This window comes from Piliocolobus tephrosceles, chromosome 5, assembly GCF_002776525.5.
Source record: "Piliocolobus tephrosceles isolate RC106 chromosome 5, ASM277652v3, whole genome shotgun sequence".
Taxonomy (NCBI): Eukaryota; Metazoa; Chordata; class Mammalia; order Primates; family Cercopithecidae; genus Piliocolobus; species Piliocolobus tephrosceles.
The window spans coordinates 69,953,317-69,969,766 of NC_045438.1; positions in this window are offsets into that span (position 1 = coordinate 69,953,317).

Consider the following 16,450-nt stretch of genomic DNA (forward strand, 5'->3'; position numbering starts at 1 on the left):
ATGGGAAGGATGTGGCCTAATGTTGCTGATTTTGAAGATGGAAGAAAGAGGGCATGCAACCAGAAAAACGGGAGGCCTCTAGAACCAGAAAAAGACAAGGAAACGAATCCTAGAGCCTCCTTTCAGGAAGGAACGCTGACATCTTAATATTAGTCTGGTAAGATCCATGTCAGACATCTGATCTACAGAACCATAAGATAAATTTGTGTTACGTTAAGCCACTAAATTTGTCGTAATTTATCACAGCAACTTCAGTAAATTAATGCAATTATCTAATAAATCTCATCGGAATTCTTGAGCAATACACCACTTTTCTATGTTCAAATTTCATTGACAATGAAAATAAAAAGAAGAAATTAGAAAACTTAAATTAATAAAATTGAAATTAATTCCATTATATTTCTAACAAATATACCTCTCTTCACATTTTTATTATTAGACTTTATTCACCCACAGTTGGCAGTTCATTATTGTAACTCACTGGTATAATTTAAACAACCTCCTAAAGTATAATTTATTTAGTAAACTACTATCAGATTTACTTTTAAAAACGCTTTGAATTTCATTGTTTCATATTTTCTCAGAAATATTTACTAGCTTTCCATTGACCAAGTAATAAAATACATATACTTTTATATGGTACTTCATATATCTGATATTTGTATTTACCTTTATGACATCTCTTAGGTTATTAAAAAAAGAATTTTCATTCCAGTTGATTTAGTCTGCACACTAATATACAACTAATATACATTTTTCCACAACATTTTTGATACGGGTTATCTTTTTCAACTCTCCACCTCTGCTCAGAATCTACTGTTCCTTGAGGTTCTGATGGTCTTTCATTTACTCATTCAACAAACATGTATCAAAGATCTAATACATATTAATTAAATAGGGTAAATTCAAGAAAAGGAAAATGAAAAGAGTAAGGTTGTTATTTTATAAAGCAAGACATATAGAGTGTTAATTTCAATACAGTGTGATATGGAAACTTTAAGAAGCATATATAGGAGTGATAGAGACAGGAGGCAGGAAAATACTAACTAGAAAAGGGAGAGGTTCCTGGTGAGGGCTCCACCCTCAAGCCTGGAATTGTGGCCCAAAGTGAGAACTTGCTATCACTGTTTTCCAGCTTCACTATTGCCTTTTTGGCCTGCCCGCCCCCACTCTGCACCCATAAAACCCCCAGATTCCACTAGCAGAGCAGTAAAGAAGGACAGAAGAGAAACAGTCAGATGTAGGAAAGCAGCAGCTTGACTTCAGAGGGATGGCTTGATGGTGGGACTTCGGAGAAGAGCTCAGCTGGGGACAGGCTCTCCTTTCCACCTCCCCTTCCCACTGAAAGCCACTTTCGTTGACAATAAAATCCTCCGTGTTCACCACCCCTTAATTTGTTGATGTGATCTGATTCTTCTTGGACACTGAACAAGAGCTTGGGAGCTACAGGTGCAGACAAGAGCTATTTAACACTTAAGCCGACCAAAGAGCGCAAAGCTAAAAAAGCACTGTAACACATGCCCTCTGGGGTTCCAAGGGTGGCGGGTACCCCCCTAGATGCTGCCGCCGGAGTTCACGGAGTTCTGCTCCTGCCAGTGCCCAGAAGCGCTCATCACAACTCTTGCACCCACTTGCCCGTGTGCTCCCCTCACACAAGGGGTTGAGAGCTGCAAGCTGAGGAAAGGAGTCACTCCTGTTGCAAGACCCATGAAGGGGTCAAGGCAAATTTCCTGTTTCAGGAGCACAGATGGATGGGGTAGAAAAATCAAATTGTGGAAGTACTTTCAAAAGTAATTGATATTTGAATAAGCTAATAGAATTAGATATATGTAATAGCATTAGTAGGAAACGGTTAGGGAGAGTGTTCCAGACTGAGAGATTTACGTCACTGTGGTTGGTTTGGGAAAGAAAACACAGATACAGTGTTGGAAAACATTTGGGAGATATGGAATTATTTTAAGTAAAAGAATCCCATTATTCATTTAATGTCTTATAATTTACTGTGACAGTAGTACAGAGATTAAAATGTTGAAAGGGATAGCCAGGCCAGATATCAGGAGACTGGTTTTGAGACTGTTTATCTCAAAGGAAGAAAAATACAAAAAATGTGCATACTTCTTTATTAATGAATTTCAAAGTAGTAATGAATCTAAGCAATATGTTCAGATATCTGCAACATATGTATTGTGATATTAAAATATCTGTTATTTCTATTGGTGACAGAACAATTAGTTATTGATAATACCACAGTGTTTTGGAGAAGGCAACCATAATTTTAAAAGTACTAAATTTTGTTAGATATAAGTGAAAACAAAAATGGCTTTTTTTTTCCTATTCATGTTCAGGCATTTTCCAAATTATATGTGTAAATCTCAGGTTAAATACCCTTTGATTCTAGTCCAGGCCTAGGGATCCAGGATTAACTACCATTCAATGCCAGCCAGAAACAAATATAATGCTTCTCTGGAGAATATAATATCATTTTCAGGCATCAAATTGTATAGGTAATTTTTATAATAATAGTCTGAATATTCAAACAAAAATAATCAGAGAATATTCCAATGAAAAACAGTAAACTGTACAATTCTTTTCATGAATATATAGAATTGCTAAGATAGACCATATTGTAGGCCATAATATAACCTGAATTAGTTTTAAAATATATAAATAATGCAAAACACATTCTTAGACCATAGTTTTATGAACTATAAATCAGTAACATACATATAGATAGAAATTCCCAAATAAAAGAAAATTAAACATTGCAATTTTAGGTAGCTCACACACCAAGTGGGAAGATTCAAACCAAATTAAAAATATTTTAACCAAATATAAATGAAAACCCAATATCGAGTTTGTGAGATGCAGCTAAGGCAGAGATTTGAGTGAAATTTACTGCAAGTAACATCTCTTTATACATAATAAAATGGAAACCTAATTTTAAGGAGAAACACAATATTTGCATGTCTCTGAATAATCTTTCTCAAAATCTATTAATTGCTGTGGTAGTTTATTATGCATTTAAAAATTTTTAATCCCGCTAGAGTTGAACCATAAATTTCTTCTTTTTAAATGTTGTCTGGACTTAGTGAATTGTCCTAACAATACAGTGCTAAAAGTGAAAAATAGTAACTTTTGAGTAGAAAAATCTGGATGACACCACATCTTAACCTATCAAGTTTAACATCACTAGTGATAAGTCTTGTTGGAATGTATCCTCTGATATGATGTGATGAGAAGGGCATATCGCCTTTGTGTTATTATTCTAATCATAAGAAAACATCAGACAAACTCAAATGGGAGGCATTCTACAAAACTGGATAACTATTCTTCAAAATTATCAAAGTAAAAACAGAATGAGAAACTCTTACAGATAAGAGAAAGCTGAGCAGATATCACAATTGAATTCAGTGTGATCTTACGGAATGTATTTTGTGGAAGAAGTCAATGGAAAGACTGGAGAATTCTGCATAATATGCAGAATTAATTAACAGTATTTACCAATGCTTACTTTTTAGTTTTGATAAATGTACTATGGTTATGTAAGCTATTAACATTTGAGGAAGCTGGATGAAGAGTGTATAGGATTTATCTGTACTAAATTTGAAATTATTCTATGTATCTAATATCATTTCAAAACACAAACATTTAAAAAGATGAACCACAAAAGTAACCAGAGATGAAATAAGCCAAAACTACCTAACGGAAAAACAGACAATGGAAGAGACATGGACAGAATTCAGATAATGCAATCATCCTATTCAGACTTTAGAGTAGTATAATTAAGTAAGTATGATAAAAAAAAGAAAAAGAAAATTTAAAATGTCAACAATAGACTGGAAACTATCAAAGAAGTATGAAATGTTTGTTATAGAACTTGAAACTATAATAACTGGAATTAAAATCACTAAACACCACGACACTGCTTTGTTGGTGAAACACTTCTCTGCTATTTTATTTGACTTTCCAGAGCATTTGAAACTGTTGGTTCACTGGTTCTACAGTTCTTACTGTTTCCTATCAATATCTCCTTGGGCATCAATTTTTTCGCTCAGCCTTTAAAACCTGTGCCTACTAAAATTCTCCTATTATGTGACTTCAAATCTATATGCCCAAGATTTCCAAAGAAGTGTTTTATCTCATCCTACACAATTTCCTATCAGTTGCTTTTTAATGTGTATAATATTACATTGATTACAAATTTGTCAAGCATTGACTTCTCAGATTTTTTTTTTTTTTTACTTTTTTATCATTGGTTTTTCCAAAAAGAAAGCTGTTTGCAGACTTGTGTTCCTGTGAAAACTTAAAACTTTCAATGCTGTGATTTGCACAATGTAGACACTCAAAATATATTGACAAATACAATTTTACAAGGAGCCTAACTATAGTTTAGTGCCATATTATTACCGTCCAAGAACAAATGCAAATATACTTAGTATTTATGTCAATATCAGGTTTCCAGAACTAATCTTTAATAATCTCTTTCACTTTTAACAATTTAATGAAATAATTTAAATTGTTAATGTTTTAGAAATGACCTACTTAGAAAATCAAAATGTCACTTTTTAAAATTCTGTTATGCAAAGCAGAATTTTTGATTTGTAGTTCTAAATATTGAAGTAAAATAGATTATTTTTCTCATATTATTATATTTCACCACTTTAATTATTGAATGTGTCCAGAGATTAAAATGACTATGAAAATGAAATGCTTTTTTTCACAATAAATATTGAATACTTAATGACTATTTTTGCTCTAACAGGTACTTTGGGAACGAAACACAGTTATTCAGTGCTTATACACTACTTACCCTTTGACTTGCTAGACACCATTACTAAATATGCACTTATGCAGCAGAAGAACTAATATTCCTGGTGAGGGCAATAAATAAGGCAATCTGTGTTCCTACCACAGAGCATTTATAAGCAGAATGAAAAAACTAATCAAGCTAACTAGGCTGTGCAATGATAAAATGAGATGAAATATGAGTTCGCTTTCCAAGAGGGAATGCAACCCAGAAATATAAATAATGGAAGCATAGGAACTTTTAGAGTTTCTATTTAACTATTTGCCTAATTTAAATATCTATTCAAATTTTTGATTAAAATCTTTGGCAAGAAGGCATTGAGAGTGGGTGGAGGGAGGATGCAGACTTTGGGCTGAAATGGGAGGAAGTTGGGAACCCTGAACAGGGTTGCTGAACACCAGGACTCATTCCTGACCCTGAGTGGTTCCTAGGGAAGAGGTGAGTGAAAGAGACATGGAGTGACCTCCTCTCATCATCGACTCCCAGGGTACTAGCTGTAGGAAACTTTGAGACGCCCCCAGGCCTTGTACTGGCAGGGAGAATTGTCCAGAGACTTGACAAAGACAGAACTTCAGCCTGCACACAGCACAGAGGGAATAACTGCAGTGGAGCATGGCCATGGGTGCCCATCCCACAAGGCTCATCATACTCATCCAGGTGGTTGTATTTGGCCATTCTTGCATTGTTATAAAGATATACCTGAGACTGGGTGGGTAATTTATGCAGTAAAAAGGTTTAATTGGCTCACCACAGTTCTTCAAGCTGTACAAGAAGCACGAGCATGACACCTGCATCCCCTCAGCTTCTGGGGAGGCCTCAGGGAGCTTTTTCTCATGGAAGAAGGTGAAGCAGGAGCAGGCACATCACGTGATGGGAGCAGGAGCAGGAGAGGGTGGAACAGGAGGTGTCCCACTTTACAGCAAGCATATCTCATGTGAACTCAGTATCATGAGGACAGTACCAAATCATGAGGAATCTATCCTCGTGACCCAAACATTTCCCACCAGGCCTCGCCTCCAGCACTGGGGATTATAATTCAATATGAGATTTGGGTGGGGACAAACACCCAAAGGACATCAGCGGCTTTAGCTTTTGTTGGTTTCTGGATCTGAACAGAGCAGGAATATCTTGTCCATGCCATGGGGCCAGCCTGATCTGAGCACTCCTGTCTGCCAGTCAGTTCCAGCGTCACTGACTGGACACACCTACTTGTAGCATATCTTTGGCTGCTCAGCCAAGCCACTTGCCAGCAGCCATGACTGTAACTCTTTTACAGGCAGACCATGCCTAATAGAGAGCTTCTGTGATGGGTCCCCCAGGCATGCACCACCTACAGTCTCCTCCTGCTGTGCTGACTCCACTCCCACCCACCACCAGTGCTCATGCATGTGTAGGACTGTTACTGCCCCAGTGGGCATAAACAAACAGGACCCACAGCTGGCACACACATATGTGAGATCCACCACCTCCCAGCCTCTGGGACACATTCACATGTGAGATACCAGTTACCCCACCACCATTCTGCCAAAAAGTGTTTGCTGGCAACCCACCCCCATCATTGCTACTGCCAGTGGACAGGCAATACCTCTGCCCTTCCAGTGCAACAGATGCTTAACCTTGAGGGGCCAGCAAAAAGAACCAATGACCTGCTCCCAGCCCTGCAGGGTTAGAGCACACAGCACAGGAGTGATGAGCTGAGCCTTGGCCCACTAAAATCATCCAGAAATGAAGACAATCAAGTAGACCCAAATTATACCACAGTCAAAATCTCAAAGGCATCAAATAATATAAAAGGAAAAAGTCCCATACAAAGGAGAGCAACTTCAAATGTTAGGGGAACATCAGGCCACACAGATGAGAAAGAACCAGCGTAGAAACTCTGGCAACTCTAAAAGTCAGAGTGTCTTCTTACCTCTAAATTCCCACGCTAGATCCCCAGCAATTGAAATGTCTGAAATTACAGACATAGAATTCAGCAAGTGTATGGCAGTAAAGATCATTGAGATTCAAGAGAAAGTTGAAACGTAATTCAAGGAATCTAAGAAATCCAGTAAAATGATGCAGGAGCTAAAGACAAAATAGCCATTTTAAGAAACAACCAAATTTATTTTCTATAGTTGAAAAACTCACTACAAGGATTTCATAACACAACTAGAAGTATATACAGCAAGACAGACCAAGCTGAAGAAAGAAAATCAGAGCTCGAAGACCAGTTATTCAAATCAACTCAATTAGACAAAAATAAAGAAAAAAAGACTTTAAAAACTGAACAAAACAGGCCGGGTATGGTGGCTCATGCCTGTAATCCCAGCACTTTGGGAGGCTAAGGTGGGCGGATCACAAGTCAGGAGATCGAGAGCATCCTGGCTAAAAAGTGAAACCTCATTTCTACTAAAAATACAAAAAATTAGCCAGGCGTGGTGGTGGGCACCTGTAGTCCCAGCTCTTCGGGAGGCTGAGGCAGAAGAATGGTGTGAAACCTGGAGGTGGAGGTTGCAGTGAGCTGAAATTGCACCACTGCACTCCAGCCTGGGTGACACAGCAAGACTCCATCTAAAAAAAAAAAAAAAAAAAAAATTTGAACAAAACCTCCAAGAAATATAAGATTATGGAAAGAGACCAAACCTACAACTCATTAGCATCCCAGAAATGAAGTGAACAAGAATAAGCAACTTGGAAAACATATTTAAGGATATTGTCCATGAAAATTTCTTGAACTCCTCTAGAGAGGCTGACATGCAAACCTTAGGAAATTCAGAGAAATCCAGTGAGGCGTTACGTGAGACAACAATCTCAAAGGCACATAGTTATCAGATTATCCAGGGTAAACATAAATGAAAAAATACTAAAGGCAGCTAGAGAGTAGGAATAGGTCCCATACAAAGGAACATTATTAGGCTACCATTGGATCTTTCAGCAGAAAACTTACAAACAAGAAGAGATTTGGTGCCTATATTCAGCATCCTTAAAGAAAGGAAATTCCGACCAAGATTTTATATCCAGCCATACTAACCTTCATAAGCAAAGGAGAAATAAAACTATTTTCAGAGAAGCAAACACCGAGGGAATTCATTACCACCAGATCTTCCCTATAAGAGGTACTTAAGGGGGTGCTAAACATGGAAATGAAAAACTGTTATCTGTTACCACAAAGACATACTTAAGTGCATAGCCCAATCACACTATAAAGCAACTGTACAATCAAGTCTACATAACAACTAGTTAACAATATGCTGAGAGGATCAAATGCTCACATATCAATATTAATCTTGAACATAAATAGGCTAAATGCCTTATAAGGCACAGAGTGGCAAGTTGAATAAATAAGCAAGACCCGACTATATGCTGTCTTTAAAAGACCCATCCCATATGCAAGAACATTCATATGCTCAAAGTAAAGGGATGAGGAAATATCTACAAGAAAATGGCAAGCCAAAAAGAGCAGGGTTTGCCATTCTTATTTCAGACAAAAGAGACTTTAAACCAATGATGATCAAAGAGCAAAAAGAAGGGCATTACATGATAATAACAGATTCAATTCAACAAGAAGATTTAACTGTTCTAAATAGATAAGCAGAGAATACTGGAGCACTAAGATACATACGAGCTCTTAGAGCCTTATGAAGATAGTTATATAATGACACAATAGTAGTAAGAGACTATAACACTCTACTGACAGTGTTATATTATCAAGGCAGAAAACTAACAAAGATATTTGGACCTAAACACGACACTTGAACAAATGGACCTAACAGAAATCTACAGAAAACTCCACCCAACAACCACAGAATATAGATTCTTCTCATCTGTCAATAGAACATTCTCTAAGATAGACCATATGCTTGGCCATAAACCAATTCTCTACAAATTAAAAAAAAAAACAAACTTATTATCAACCACACTTTTAGACCATAGTAAAATAAAAATAAGAATTAATACCAAGAGGATCTCTCAAAAGCAGACCATTGTATGTAAATTAAACAGCCAGTTCCTGAATAACTTTTGGTTAAACAATACAATTAAGGCAGAGATCAAGAAATTCTTTGAAACTGTTGAAAACAAAGATACAACACAACACTCTGAGACACAGCTAAAACATTGCTAAGAGGAAACTTTATAGCACTAAATGACTACATTAAAAAGCTAGAAAGATCTCAAATTAACAACCTAAAATTACACCCAGAAGAACTTGGAATACAAGGAAAAAATGAACCCCAAAAGTAGCAGAAAAAAAGAAATAACTAAAATCAGAGCTGAACTGAATGAAACTGAAATGCAAAAATATGTACAAAAGATCTATGAAACCAAAAGTTGTTTTTTTGGAAGAGTAAATAAGATTGTTAGACTGCTAACTACACTAAATAGAGAGATGATTCAAATGATCACAATCACGAATAACAAAGGTGACATTACCATCAACCCCACAAAAATACAAAAAATCTCTCCGATACTGTTATGAACAGCTTTATGCACACAAACTAGAAAACCTAGGAGAAATGAATAAATTCCTGGAAACATACAACCTCTCAAGGTTGAACTAGGAGGAAATCATTACCTGAACAGACCAATATCAAGTTCCAAAGCTGAATCAGTAATAAAAATCTTACCAATCAGAAAAAGCGCTGTACTGGGCAGATTTATAGGCAAATTCTACCAAATCTATAAAGAGGAGCTGGTGTTAATCACACTGAAACCATTTCAAAATATTGAGAAGGAGGCACTCCTCCCTAGCTCATTCTATGAGGCCAGCATCATTCTGGTACTAAAACGTAGAGAGACACAGTGAAAAAGGAAAACTTCAGGCCAATATCCCTGATGAACAATGATGCAAAATTCTTCAACAAAAGATTAGCAAATAGAATCCAGCAGCACATCAAGAAGCTAATCCACCAACGATCAAATAGGTTTTATTCCTGGGATGTAACGTTGGTCCAACATATGCAAATCAAGAAATATGATTCATCACATAAACAGAACTAAATACAGAAATCACATAATCATCTCAATAGGTGCAGAAAAGGCTTTTGACAAAATTTAACAACACTTCATGTTAAAAAACCTTCAGCAAACTAGACATCAAAGAAATATACATCAAAAAATAACAACCTTTTAATCTATAGAAGACAAATAAAACAAAGAAAGGCATGAGATAAAGGAAAAGGCAAGAGAGAAGATAATTTCTATATACATTAAAATATAGCTAAAATTGAAAAGCAAACGATGCATGAACAATCTATTTTTGTTACTATTTTGTATAAGGCAGTCAGAGTTGACCTCAAATGATGGTGATTTGATGTCAACTTGCTCAGTAAGCTTTCTTAAACACATGTAGCTAACACAGACAGTTGAAAGTGGAAAAGTATTATTCACTAGAAATAATTATATTATGGCTACTAAATTTAGGGTTCACTGCCCTATACTTTCTATTTGTAAAAAGGAAAAATAATTAGTTTTTCTCAAACCTTTTAAAATCAGGACCCCATTTTACACATAAACATTACATGTTCTTATTGAATATTAAGCAATTCTCATGATAAAAAGTAAATCATTACAATATGGTGTTTTAATGTGTTTCTGAAAACATTTTACTCTTCTATATTCCTAAAATTATCACAACAACCCAAACTAAAAAAAATGATCGACATAAAGGAATCTGCTTTTGAATTCTCTTTTTATAGAGGAAATTCAACAGATTAAACATCACTTTTTTTCCAAACTCCCCAGGAGACTTTTGAGATTGTGTCACTGAAAAACTGTAGTTGCTCTTGGGATGTCAGACTATAAAATTAATCAATCAAATGAATCAAATGTGTAAGTACCTTGGCTGCAGATCTGACTTTTTAAAGGACTACACAAGCCTGAAAAACCAGGAAGTAGTGCATCTTGATAGCATCAGAGAAAAATCCTACCAAATAGTTCATTTCCAATATGTCTCATGGGAAATATATATATGAAGGTCTTTCTAGACAATCTCGATCAACCCAGGCTGCCAAATACTCCAAAATCCACTCTCCTTTTTCTTCCACACACGGGTACATACCGACTAACAGAACTATCCTTTACTCTGACCCTGTGAATGAAGAACTAATATCCTATTCCCTCCAGCCTAGTCATTAGCCCTTTCCCCCGATCCACCAAAGGATCATGAGTACAAGTTTGCATATGAAGGCCTTTTCTTCAAAATTTGTCCTATTTTTATGTTTGGTACAGTTTCTCAGACATATTTAGATTTACAGAAAGAACATAAAATTTGTAGCCGGGTGCTATGACTCATGCCTGTAATCCTAGCAGTTTGGGAAGCCAAGGCAGGGGGATCACCTGAGGTCAGGCGTTCAAGACCAGCCTGGCCAACATGGTGAAACCCTGTCTGTACTAAAAATACAAAAAATTAGCTGGGCGTGTTGGCAGGCACCTGTAATCTCAGCTACTTGGGAGGCTGAGCAGGAGAATTGCTTGAACCCAGTAGGTAGAGGTTGCAATGAGCTGAGATTGAGCCATGGCACTCCAGCCTGGGCAACAAGAGTGAAACCTCCATCTGAAAAAAAAAAAACAAAAAACAAAACTATGTAAAGAATTTGTTCACATTCTCTATCTTACTTCATCTAATGTAGTATCCTATCCCACATAATAAAAATTATCAACATTTGTACAATATTATTTAAACTATATATCTTACATACTATGCTCTTAATCAACTTTACTCTCTCATAACTTATGTGTACTTTCCAACTGGAAAGATGCAATGGGAACAACATAGCCCTCTTCAAAGTCTATTGAGTTGAAAATTTAGAAAATGAATTTGTATTTAACAATAAACATTCGTAGATTTAGTTTTAACTTAAGGGTAAAAATATTTTTTAGAGAGTATGATGTGCCTGTTATAAATTAAGATATTAGTTGTCTTTCAATTTTTATTATATTAATAATTATATACTGCCTTACAGTTTAATATGTTTTACAGAGTTTTATAAAACAACAGTTTTTCAGGTAATGAGTATGTTAAAATGCTATTTGCAATATTTCTAATTTAAAATCCACACATAAAATTAGAACACACTTTGTTTCTGCCCTTTTTTCTCTTCCTGAGAAAGACCTCAAAAGAGTTAGAATTAATTCATTAAATAATGAACTGTCAGTTCTTTTTGCATTATGTTTTATTGCTTTTGTTGATTAGTATTTGTTTTAGTAACTAAAAGAAATAAAGTTTCATTACTTACATTTTTATGGATAGTTGTCTATATCCTATTAAATATTATACATTTTCTTCCAGTAAGTTATATTAGTCAAAAATTATATGAATATGCTCTGTAAGATCAGTAGCCTCTTGTAGTATATTTGCTTATCATATGTTTTAAAATAACTCAATTAAATCAATAAAAAATTAACAAAATTTTGACATATACTAACTATAAAGGAAGGAATGATTTCTGGAGAAAGCAACAATTTTTTTTAAATAGTTCATTATACGCACGCATTCAAATTTCATAAGGCCTTTGGAGTCATAGATATTTTAATATATAACCCATGCTATTAATGATTTCTTCTTCAGGGTTCCCCCTTGGATATAATGTGTTGACAGACTTCCTAATGTCAAGATGATGTAAATATCTATTTTTCCTCAAATAATATTACTGCATTTTTATATCTATAGTTTAAATTGTCAAAAGAACAGCTTTATGCATTAAGTTTGGTAGAAATCCAATTGTTTATTATTTTTAAATGCCTTGATTATTACTATCATTTTATTATTATTAATTTAGCTAGCATTTATATTTCATTATGCTCATGATTATTATAAGCGGATTAAAATATTAACTGATTTTATCTTCACAACAAACCTATGAGGTTTGTAGTACAATTACCCTCATTTTATTGATGTGGCAATTAAGATACAAAGAGATTAAATCATTTATTCAGGGTTATTCAGTGAGTGAGAATTGGCTGTGAGATTTAAATCCAGAACCTCTGCTTTTAACCACTGTTTATCCCCTCTTATTTAAATTGCTATGTTAATCCTATGTGAAATTTTATTTCATATATGCCATAACTGTGACCATGGCAGTTCATGTAATCCATTTGAATGTAGACTTCTGTTAATTTCATATTATTTTAATTACTGAAACATCATTATTAATCTTCATATTGAATGAGATATGTCACTATGTCCCTCTACCTTTCACCATCAATTTAATATAAACTCATGGTCTATTTCATGTGCATATATAACATAGTTGCTGATTTCTTCATTGGTTCACACTTGCTGATGTAAAAAGAAATAATAGAATTATTTCTTTTCTGGTTCACTATCTTTTCTGACTTCAAATGCAATCTGGTGGATTTCCCTTCATTATGTCTTGGCAACATTCCTGGAAGGATCCACAGCTTTCTGGTCATTGGGAGACTTTCTCTTTTAAAACACATATTTGGGTATTACAAATTAAATGCCTTTCAATTGAAAAATCTAATTTTCCATGTGAGTTGAAAGTTCTTCCCCAACATATTCCCACTTCCTCTACTCGCCAATTCTGCCCTCATCTACAACACTGGTATTCTAAGTTGGGAATTGGCTGTTATCTGTTTTCTGGTTTACTTCCTACAAACCCTTTTGTGCTGTCCCTCCAAAGCCATAGGCAGCAAAGGGGAATTGGAAAAAAAAATGACATATTTTAGGTGTTTTGTGCTGTTTAATTCATCTTTTGGTGCCCTCTGTGTTGCAGATGCCCACAGGATGGTTCATTCCTGGGTACACTGATGAAATTCACATATGCTGTCTACTCATTTTCCTCTATGCACACTCAAAAATAATACCCATAAACCTCGTCTTTGCCTAATATTAGTGATCCAATCTCCAAATGACCCTCCAGTTTTTCACCTTTAATACAATTTTAACTCTCATTCTCTGGGTGGAACTTTCTTTGAAGTTCATATATTGTGGCAATACTTTACCACCAAAGAAAACCCACATGTTTTTGTTCTGTATGTTCTTTAAGGGCTATATGACCTAATGTAGAATCTATTTATTTTTCTATATTCTACATATATTAATCTATATTCTACATATATATTTATTCTACATACATATTCTGACACACACATATACACTGAAACAAATATTCTGAAACGTATGTTCAATATATACATAATATATATAAACAGATATATATATATATTCATATATATCTACTGAGGTTTTATATAATATTAGTGCTCCATAACAACACATCATATTTCTCTTGATTATGTATACCTCAGCACTACATAATCAATACATCATATTTCTCCAATGAAAGATTGATGGTACTTTCAGAGCTGTTTAGATGTTGGATATGGGGCAACAAGATTATTAAAAAGAAATCCCTTTAGTATGGAGTTGACTCTTTAACAACAGTGGATAGAATGGCATATGGTATATAGAACAGTGGAATCCACTTATGTGTGGACTCTTATCTGCTTTTGCCACACCTGAGACAGGAAAACCAACACTTCTTCTTCCTTCCCCTCCTCAGCCAATACAGTGTGAAAATGATGAGTATGAAGACCTTTATAATAGTCCACTTTCACTAAATGAACAGTAAATATTGTTTTCTTACAATTTTCTTAATAACATTTTCTTTTCTCTAGCATACTTTATTGTAAAGGTGCAGTATATAATACATATATACAAAATATGGACTAGTAAATTATATATTTATTTTATCAGTACAGCTTCTGGTCAACAGTAGTCTACTGAGTAGTCAAGTTTTGAGGGAGTGAAAAATTACACACTGATTTTGTTTCTGTGGAAGGTCGATGCTCCTAATCTTGGCATTTTTCAAGCGTCAGCTGTATTTTTATATTATGAGGTAATATAGAATCAGTTGGCCTTTTTGAAAGAAATCGATCCAAAGATATGTGCTTTACTGTTTTTTCCTCCAGAAAAATTTTTCTAAATTAGCTTTCGCTAAAATGTCAGTCTTTACATCAGCAGCTGCTCGTGGACAACTTTTGAACAACAGGATTAAAAAAAGGCTATCTGATTAAAAACATGTCAACACAATTTTTAGAAACCGCCACTCATGATACTTTATGATATTAAAACCTTATTTGAAAACCATGACCCAACCCAAATGTGCATAATTGGAAAATGTATTTCCTAGTTTTAACGTCAAGCCCTTGCCCATTAGCAAAATTCCTATGTATTGGTTTTTAATTAAGATTATGACCACAACTAATTCACCAACTTTTATTTTCATGATAATCTGTGAAGTTGAATGTGAAATATTAATAACTTAACAAATCAGCTTCTTTCCTTACCCAGATATTTTAAAGTTTGTACATCCAAATGTTTTTTGACCTTTAAAGAGGTAAATATATTCCAACCATTTGCAATCTATCCATCTGATAAAAGGCTAATATCCAGAATCTACAAGGAACTTAAACAAATTTACAAGAAAGAAACAAACAACTCCATCAAAAAGTGGGCAAAGGATACCATCTCATGCCAGTTAGAATGGTGATCATTAAAAAGTCAGGAAACAACAGATGCTGGAGATGATGTGGATAAATAGGAACGCTTTTACACTGTTGGTGAGAGTGTAAATTGGTTCAACCATTGTGGAAGACAGTGTGGCAATCCTTCAAGAATCTAGAACCAGAAATGCCATTTGACCCGGCAATCCCATTACTGGGTATATACCCAAAGGATTATAAATCATTCTGTTATAAAGACACATGCACACGTATGTTTATCGCAGCACTGTTCACAGTAGCAAAAACTTGTAACAACCCAAATGCCCATCAATGATAGACTGGATAAAGAAAATGTGGCACATATAAACCATGGAATACTATGCAGCCATAAAAAAGGATGAGTTTATGTTCTTTGCAGGGACATGGATGTAGTTGGAAACCATCATTCTCAGCAAACTAACACAAGAACAGAAAACCAAACAGCACATGTTCTCACTCATAAGTGGGAATTGAACAATGAGAACATATGAGCATAGAGAGGGGAACATCACATACCAGGGCATGTCAGGGGGTGGGGGGCTAGGGGAGGGATAGCACTAGGAGAAATACCTAATGTAGATGATGGTTCGATAGGTGCAGCAAACCACTGTGGCACATATGTACCCATGTAACAAATCTGCAAGTTCTTCACATGTATCCTAGAACTTAAAGTATAATTTTAAAAAGGAATATTTATTTTATCCATCTTTTGTAATTTTCCTCGTAGAAGTCTTTTATCTCCTTGATTATATTTATCCCTAAGTACTTTTTGTAGCTATTGTAAATATGACTGGCTTCTTGATTTCTTTTTCAGCTAGCTTATTGTCTGTGTATAGAAATACTACTGTTCTTAGTATGTTGACTTTGTGTCCTGCAACTTTACTAAATTTGTTTATCACTTCTAATGTTTTCTGGTAGAATATTTAGCTTTTTCTCTATATAAAAACATATTGTCTGCAAGCAGGACAATTTGATTCCCTTTTTTACTGATTTAGATGCACTTTTTTTTTTTCTTGTCCAATTGCTCTGGCTAGGACTTCCAATACTACATTGAACAAAAGTTATGAAAGTGGATAGCCTTGTCTTGTTACAGTTAGAGGAAAAGCTTTCGACTTTTCCCACGCTGACTATGATGTTAGCTGTGGATTGTTCAAT